At 33.7% G+C, this 9,965-nt stretch overlaps 1 non-coding gene across 1 annotated transcript; it reads right to left on the reverse strand.

Annotated features, from left to right (window-relative positions):
- Positions 1–9,629: 9,629 nt before the first annotated feature.
- Positions 9,630–9,702, reverse strand: Trnar-acg. Its single transcript has one exon. It is a non-coding gene; the product is annotated as a tRNA-Arg (tRNA).
- Between the last annotated feature and the right edge of the window lie 263 nt (positions 9,703–9,965).

Genomic DNA, 9,965 nt, shown 5'->3' on the forward strand with positions numbered 1-9,965 from the left:
TATAATCTGTGCGGAATTCATAATTTATTAATTTATTCTTATATGCTACGCATTTCATTTATTAACAAACATATAAAGGTACCTATTTATATTTTTTTAGATAATCAAGACATTTAATCAAAAAAGATTATATTAAGTGTGTATATTTGATAACATTCAAAATTAGAAACGATTTATTTGTTAGTTATAACAACTATTTAGAGCAGTGTTGGCCTAATGGCTTCAGCGTGCGACACTCATCCCTGAGGTCGTAGGTTCGATCCCCGGCTGTGCACCAATGCATTTCTATATGCGCATTTAACATTCGCTCGAACGATGAAGAAAAACATCGTGAGGAAACCAACTAGCCTTAGACCCAAAAAGTCGAAGGCATGCGTCAGGCACAGAAGGCTGATCACCTACTTGCCTATTCAATTTACGAATGATCATGAAACAGATACAGAAATCCCACACCTAAACAGGTTGTAGCGCCATTGATTATTATTGTTATGTGTGCAGTGCCTGTGCCTATGTGCATTCACCAAGGAATGTGTAACATGGATTAAAAACTCTCATGTTCAAAAGTCAAAATTAATCTTAAAAAGTATCCGATCATTCGTCCTATTTTTTATTCGTCGAGACTATTCCCGCGAACCGCAGAATAGTACCATATATCGTAAAAGTTAAAAATGTATTGAGACGACTCGGTCATACTTTAATGATCATTACTTGCCGTTAAATTTCTGCGTGGTGAGAATTGAAATGGCAGATGAAGTCTTATTTAATTATCTGAACATTTTTTCTTTAATTAATTACGCAATGAAGTAACGTAACATAAGGGATCTGAAATAAATATACTATTTGGAATGGAATGCAATAAACATTATTCTGTTAAATTAAATAAAAATATAACTATAAAATAATATACGAGGCCGAGGTCGAGGTGTAAGACTCCTCGACCTCGGCAACCAATGGAAATTCTTTCTACACGTGTAAATAACGTTTGCTTGTATAGTATAAGTACGTTAGAAAACTAACTAAATTGACGACGCTTGTCAGGCAAATTAAAAAATACTAAAAACTCTTATTTACAGCTAGTGTAAAGAAATAGCATAAATCATTTTGTGGTTGTATGGATCACTACTTTTACACAAAGCCTGTTTCCCCAACATCGACGCCTCTCAATGGGTCTCGTGAAATATGTCGCAAAAAGACGTCAGCGAAACGATGAATGCTGATGGAAAATTGCTGTGTTGGCGAATGTGTTAGGAAAATGTTTTGCGACTCGTGTTTGTAATATGAAATGTTCTATAATTATTGTTATAACCAACCAATACTTGTAGAGAATTGGATAACATATAGTTTTATATTAGCAATGTTGGCCTAGTGAATGCGGCTTTCATTCCGGGGGTCGTAGGTGCGATCCCTGGCTGTGCAATTTCTATGTGCGCATTTAACATTCGTTCGAACAGTGAAGGAAAACATCGTGAGGAAACCGTATTGCCTTAGACTCAAAATGTCGACGGCGTGTGTAAAGCACAGGAGGCTTACCTACTTTCCTATAAGATTGACAAATGATTATGAAACAGATACAGAAATCTGAGGTCCAGACCCGAAAAGGTTGTAGAGCCAGTGATATAATTAATTTATAGCTTTATATTATTATGGGTCAAAGTTACCAACTGCCTATGAAATAAATACGAAAGCCGCTACTTTATACTACATTGCTTTTATTAGGTGAAAATTAAGGTCGACAGGCACTTTTATTTTGATAATTATGCTCAATTTAATGAAAACATGATTTGTGGCCAACTTTAATTCTAAAGACCTAAACTATATAAGGATAATTCACTACACTAAGACTGTGTTCTGTAATAAGAAATTTCATGGCTATGGCTTTTGTATGTAGAAGTAACGACTAAATATAAAAGAATCTTTCCTCCAACTTTAGTTCCTTTTTGAAAGAGAGACTATTGGGCCGTGGGGTTAAGTACACAAGCGCATTAAAGATTTAGATTAGCGCCTGATAGATAGTACCGGTGACACCAAAGCTGGTGCTTTCCTTGCTCAACAAGTAAATTAGCCTAAATTAAAGTAAGTAACCTTGCGCAATACAGCAGCAAAAGCATTAACTACGTCCAAACTTTTTAGTTTTCTATGTATAAATTTTTAACTATTATTATTATAACTATAAATACTGAAAGGCAGGGTTGGCCTAGTGGCTTCAGTACAGTTCGATCCCCGGCTTTGTACCATGGGATTTTCTTTCTGTGTGCGTGTTTAACATTAGCTCGAATGGTGAAGGTAAACATCGTGAGGAAACCGGCTTGTCTTACGCCCAAAAAGTCGAGGGTGTGCGTCAGGCACAGAAGACTGATCACCTACTTGCCTATTAGTTTAACAAATGATCATGAAACAGATACAGGTATCTGAGGCCAAGACTTAAAAAGGTTGTAGCGCCATTGATTTATTTTTTTATTTATAAGTACTCTATAATTTTAGAAGTACATTATCGATACTTGAGAATAGTAATGGACAAACAAGATATTTTTGGCCCTGGTTCATTGCTGATGCTTTCTCGTATATAGACCGCCCAGGGCGTGACGTCACGACTGGCTGGTTACGTGACGTCATCTCACGAACATATTCTATGACATTTTCTTACAATGTTGTTATTGGTCCTAAATAGTAAATTATTGTTAAGTTAATGTATGCACAGTATAAAGTCCCTTAAATTGCTGATAGGAGTGGGGCATTTCTATGCATGTTTTGATAATAATAATATTAATAAAGCCCGTTTATTTTAAATCTTTACAAATATGGAACATACAGTTTAGATTTTTTAATTACATTTTCTTCTTGTTACTCGATATCCTAACTCCCTTTCACGGGCAATGGCCGCCTCCCTCTTTTTCCAAAAATCTCTATCCATGGCTTTCTTTCTCCAGTCGCTTCCTACTAACGCTTTCTACTATCCACCTTTTTTAGGGCACCCTCTTCCCCTTCCGATTGGTCCTTCCCGTTGTCTTTAAAGTCCACCGTGCCTTGCTGTTGTAGAGCATAAAAAACATCCATAACTTTTGTTTTTCGTCTTATTTTGTCGCTTTTTACTTAGTGTATTCTTATTTTATTTTTAGGACTGTTTATTTCTATTACTTTATGGCATCCTACTAGTTTATTTTATATTTTTGTGTTGTATCTGCCAGTCTTACTGTCCTCAGATTAATGCTATCAGAACCTTACAATGATACATTGAGTCGGTATAAGTTGATAATACATTACATGTAAGTTAAATGTCGTATAAGTGTTTATGATTTGTTTTACTTTATTTAATCTCTTAATATTTTTGAATTCACCGCATAAGTCACAACATAAAACGGCTAAACATACAACATGAAAAAAAATCTATTCTAATTAATTTTATCGCTTCTTCGAATAGTGACATAAGAAATTATCTCACATTAAATACATTTGTTTCGTATTTTAGATGTCGAGGACATTTGTCTACTAGGACATTGTTTACAATCGTGCAATTCGCCGGAAACGAAGCCTGTCTTCGTGTCATCGTGTCGTGTGCTAGGAAAGTTGTATTGTATGCTAAACATTACCACTGATAACTCATTTGTGAATCGTATTTTATATGTCAACGTTTTGAAACCACTTATGCTAACCCCATAAGTAACGTAATACTCACAATGGTTAACTATTTATGTCTGTAATGTTAATATCTAGGTGGTGTACTTAAATTATTTAGGGAATGAACACCGTAACTTTACTTCATAATCTATGCTATGCGATAAATACTTACATAAATCAATGACAGTGTTAACAACTACTTAAAATACGTATGAAATAAGTGAAAATGCGATATGTAATTGAAAATGTAGAACAATATTGCACGCTATTTTGTTTGGCTTTGGCAGAATATGCGGAAAAATCACATTGTGTTGTGTGTGTATTAATGTACCGCAAAGTAGTTACAAACTGCACAATATTCATGTAAATTGTAGATTTTTTACTCATCCCTTAATAATTAATGTCTGTTTGAGCTTTGTATTTAACTATGTTAGGACCGCGTTACTGTTGTGGCAGCGCCGTCTCTTGGAATAGGTAACTATCATTATTATTAGGTTTAATTTAATAATAATCACTAAGTTTAAAACATTACTATGTATTTTGGTAAAATATGGTATTAATATAACCGCGTATTATTACGTATTTTCACGTAGGTAGATGAAGACGCGAGAACTAGCTTATAGTCTTTACTCATCCATGATCAAGTAATAATGATTTAAAATAATATAATTTGTAATTCGTATTAATGAGAAATATTATTAATTGTCTTATTACATGACAAAAAGAACTATTTTAAAAGGAATGAGTATCTCAAGTAACTTGTTATAACCAATGCGACGTACTTTGATTCGTGACAAATTAAAAAGTTTTCACGATTATCCGCATTGCAGTCTGCTCGTTGTCCTTGCATATTGGTATTTCTGTATACACGGATGGTATTTCTGCTATTAATAAAACCAAATAAGTTGCACTAAATTTTTCCTTACTTCTATTGAGTAAAATTCTTATTTGTTAAAAACATTAACAAATACTCTCAAATATTATTTATCTAATAATTGTTATAAGTAAAAGTAACAAATGTATAATAATAATAATATGTATAATATAATAGTGATTCCAAAATACGTATACAGCCTCATCTAATAATCTCTCTTAATCTATGATTTCAACTAAGCTATGGCCTCTATCTAGTAGTATTATTCGATATTCCTGTCCTTGCTTTGGAACAATTTTATGAAGTACATCGTAAGCGCCAATTCTTGCTGTACTTTTTGCTGCAACGAGCTCTAAGAACCTAGAATAAATAAGGTCGGATACAAGAGTAGGTAAAGAGCACACAACGTACATCCTAAAATAGATAATTTGTTGTTTCCATCGATCAAATCAATTGTAATTGTCACTATATGTTTGACAAGCTTGTAAAATTTCCTCAAGATTTATAATTTGGTCTCATGTAAGGTGCTCTTCGTTTTATGTATTACGTTTCTATGGCTTTCATAAGCTGTTACAGCCTCATTTAATCAATGTCTAGTGACGTCACAATCTATAGCTTAATAGCATTATCATCGGAATACATAAAAGTACATTAACACGAAAATTAACTAGTACGACAGTATTAATATTAGTTATCATAGGCTAATATAATAACTTCAAGGGTTCACGGGATGGTTTAGGTATTATTTTCAACTAAGAAATAAATGGTATTTGCATCTGGCTGGCTGGAATCTGGACTCACAACAGACATCCTCTCAGCTAGTCCGCGCGACGGGTGAGCTAAACCACTCTCACTAAAACGGACCTGGGTGCTTTCCACCCTACCGCATAAGGAGACTTGGGGTTGCTTTTGTAGACCAGAGCGTCCGCGAAGTCCTAGCCTTCTGGTTACTTCTTAGGTATTCTACCTAAGGGACCCAAGTCATATGCACGTACTGCCAAGGAAACTGCCTAGGAGCAAAGTTTTGTTTTCGTCTTTCATCTAACAAGTTTCAGCCTGTCACGTGTGAGTATTGACCTTGCGGGAAGTCAGAACTAAACATAGAAGACCTTTCTACGATATCATGCTTGTTTACCACGTGAGATGGAGAATATGGATTTAAGTACAGGTGTATTCAAGTAAGTAAGGTAAGCAATATGGGTAATAGTACATTATGCCCTAAAACAGAAGTGGCAATGAGCGGAGCATGGAGGAGGAGGAGAAGAAGAAGAGGGCGCCCCAAAAAAAGGAAAAAGCTGGAGGCCTTTACTCGCGAAGGGATTCCGAATGGTACTGAAGTGTAAAATTTTTTTTAGTTATATTGTATTTTTTTGTCATGATTGGAAATTAAACGGGCTTTGTTATTATTATATCTTTATAATATTAGTAAACTAACTAACTAACTAATATTTGTAATTCTGTATATTAGTCCTGTAGATTTAAAAAATATTTCACCATGCCATATATAGTTGTATATACAGGCTGTATTTAATTTCAAAATATTTATAAAAATAAATGTCCATCCATGCGAGGTGCGATAGCCGCTATTGTATTATATAATTGACATTTGAAGCTCAACAAACATTTGGATTTATATTATAAAAGTTATGTATCGAATTTGCTTGTTTACTTAAGTGAATGGAGACTTAAAGTCATGCACTTTGAGTCTACGAAACTATTATATTATTATTAAACCACATAGGTAAATACTATAAACGTATACCTACTTTAGAAGAATTTCGCGATTAATATAATAGATTGTTTAGTAAGAAACAATAACGTGTTATACTGTTTTATCTTCACTGTTTCAACGCGAGACAATTTTGAATTAGCAATCCCTCGTGGTAACTTCCCTAATCTCTAACCACGCATGCGCAAAAATTATTCTTCCCGACAGTCAGCTGTGTATCATGGTGGGTGGCCCTCGTGATTTTGTCTTAAACTCTTAAATATAAAACCTGTTTATTATAACTTAGATATTTGGTTTTAAATGTTTCTTGTAAAATTTTGTGTTTTCATTCAAATTCGTGAAATGTGACGTATTGTAGTGTTTTGTGATACTAACATATTAGGCAACAGCGGTCGCTTTAAGGTATGTTTGGAAAATTTTGATTATTTTCACGTGTTGTCTACAATTAATTTATATCTTATTTGTCTATAAATAAATACTAATAATATTCTAGGACTACAGATAGAGCTTTTAATGATCCAGTATTTTTCAGCAAGTTGCAAATACAAGGTGTACATAATATATAAGAAAACTCGCCTCCGCGGCTTAGGGTTTACCACGTAATAAACTGGAGCCTTTCGATTTACGATTGATTATTTTTATATATATTTTATTATAGAGATATAAATGTCCTATGGATTAATATTGAAACAATCTTCAATTTGTCAGTTATCTAAACTAATATTACATAGGGAAAAAATATGTATTTGTGTAGTTTTATAAGGAGTTCCAAATTACTGTACCGATTCCAAACATTCTTTCACCGTTTCATTATTCCTAAAGATATATAATGATGATATAAAGTAACATAGAATCCAAAATATAATACAAAAAATGTAAGAAATAAATGTTCATTATGACGTCGAGAGAGAATAAGTCGACGGCGTGCGTCAGGCACAGAAGGCTGATCACCTACTTGCCTATTAGATTAACAAATCATGAAACATATACAGAAATCTGAGGCCCAAACCTCAAAAGGTTGTAGCGCCATTTATGTTTTTTATTTTTTTAATGACGTCGAGACATCTGGCTGGTATTTTAGGGGAGTGTAGATTGAAAGGTAAAGAGGACCTTCAGAACTCATTAGCCTATTTTATAAAGACTAGAATGATGAAGATTTTCATTTTGTTACAAAGAACAATTAAAGTCTAGACGTTTCGATTATCCAAGAGAGTTAGTTCTACAATATTCTATTTAAATTGGGACTCCTTTTATATTTTCTTAAGATATTGCATTATTCATTTCACATTTCTGCCTTTGTTCTTATTATTTATAGGAAACATATCAGCTAGTTAGCGATCAGCTTAAAATATTAAAGGTTGGTCGACTCTCATAAGTTCCGTTGTGCGTAAAGTCCTGGCTAACCAAGCTAGCCTAGTTTCTTCCGACTAGAAGCACAGAAGTCTTCTGGGCACATCGCAGGTTACAATGAGCGACCTCACTGCTCCGACGAATTCTGTACGTTGGTTCCATTCCAGGATTACGTGGGTGACTGTGACTAGTTCCTCTGCGCTAAAATAGCCCGTAATTGTCCCTGTCATTATTTTGAGATTAGTTCTGTTAAGGCTTAGAAGTCGCTTTTTCATTAGCGGGTTAACTCCTGGCACAGCCATTTTGGACTGTCTGCAGTCCACGTTTCGCGACTATCGGTGATGTTGGAAATCTTTAGAATTTTGATGAATCCAGGTTTGCCCTTAGTGACAAGCTTTCTCAATTGTGGATTTTCAGTGTTTATAAACATCCTTAAAATGTTTCCTCTCCTCGGGTGTTATATAACAATGCGCACAATAGAAAAATATTCATTAGGAACGCTTGAACCTGGTCTAACATTACTCTTAATAAAATACATACATACTACGTATGTCCGTTCTAAACTATAAATGCTTTTGCTCTGGCTTAGGTAAGGTACTTGATTATGTATTTGCTCCATGCCTCGAAATATATTTCCTTCGTTTTATATATAATTAAAAAGCTGTTCCCCGTGGAACTTAATAAAAAAAACTATTGAACTCCCTAACTAATAGAATTGATTCCTTAACAAAAAACGCGACAAAAAGCCATGAATAAACAGGACTTTAAGTTTGTTTTTGTAACAATTTTAAGCTGAACGAACGCCACATTGGCACGTTCTTAAAAAAAGTTGTCTTAGGGTTCGATAGGTGATTTTATTACACAGAAACCAATAACTGATCCATAGACAAGTTTTTGACAAGCGGGGTTTGCTATCGTTATAAAATGGGAATGATTAGTACTTAAATACGTATTAAAGCAAATATATGTTTTTAATGTATAACGGATGTTGGGGTGAAAATTGGTACATAAAACTATATAAATTATATCCAGTGGCCTTGTTTTAGTTATGATTTATATGTTGTAGCATCTACGTGTGACTATGATCTTTATCCGAAAGGCTGTGTTCATTGTCTACACTTTCCTAAACAACTACGTAGCTTTTTGGGCCAATCTTTGAATAAAACACATTTTTAATTCTGTCAGTCTGTCGGAGTGGGGTTACCTATTGAGTCTAGGTTTACTAGATAAGAGAACGCCCCACCTTCAATGTTTGCATTGCCCTAATTTATATAAATTTACTTGCAATTTAATACAGAACCATGTAACAATGTGATTGAACATTCCTACACTCAGGTAACACGATCCACGTTTGGTTCGGTCACACCCCACACATTGCCTCAAAATATCACCTATTGTTAGACACAAAGCTTTTTTGGTGTTATTGGTGGGCGGTGTCAAGCAATGATTGTGTGAAAATAAGTAGCTATTGAAAAGTGATGAAATTGGTAAAATAGCTGCCGTTTTCGTCAATTTGCACTTAAATGCTAAAAAAATGTTGTTTATTATAAATTCAGTTATACGATGTAATTGTTTAATAAGATGTTTCCTCGGATAACGATGATAATATTAGGTGTTGATAATAAATAATAATATTATTTGATTGTATACATGTGTATTTAAATTAAACACGTTTCTTATGGTATAATAAGTAGTAGAAGAAACTATTATTATGATTTGTTAATATCAAAAATAGACTTTTAAGTTAAATGATACATTTCATTATTTCCGCAAAAGATGTTTTATTTAATTAATTCAACATTACCAACTACTATGTAATGTTGGCTATACGTCAAGTTTATTGCATTGCAATCAAGAGATTGCAATGCAATAAAACTTAAGCCAAATACGACGGCTTTAATTTAACTGGAATTAAGTTCAGGGGCTTACTCTCTTAATTACAGTTTAATTCTTCTTGAATTTATTGCTGCGATTTTACTTACGTATGCAAATTTAATGAGACTTTAAAATAAACAGTGCTTGAGGTATAAAGTAAAATATAAAATAGTAAAAAGAACACTTCGACCCTGCCAGGATTCGAACCTGGAATCTTCTGATCCGTAGTCAGACGCGTTATCCGTTGCGCCACAGGGCCGTTGATAAATTTTATGAATTTGTAGTTAAGTTAGTAAAATAATGGAAACAGAGGCAATGAAACCTGGAACGATTTTGCCTTCACTTTTGTCTAAAATATCTGAAATAACTAAGCCGCTCTTTACATTTTTATTTTTAAACGAAATAATAACCTACAAACAGGATAGGAAAACTTTGTATATAATTTGGTTGTCATTTACTATTCCAATACTACTCTATAGATTTTCGTAATTTTTTTAATAATCGTAATTTGAGCTTTTACTT

The sequence above is a fragment of the Pieris brassicae genome, chromosome 8 (genome assembly GCF_905147105.1).
Source record: "Pieris brassicae chromosome 8, ilPieBrab1.1, whole genome shotgun sequence".
Lineage (NCBI taxonomy): Eukaryota > Metazoa > Arthropoda > Insecta > Lepidoptera > Pieridae > Pieris > Pieris brassicae.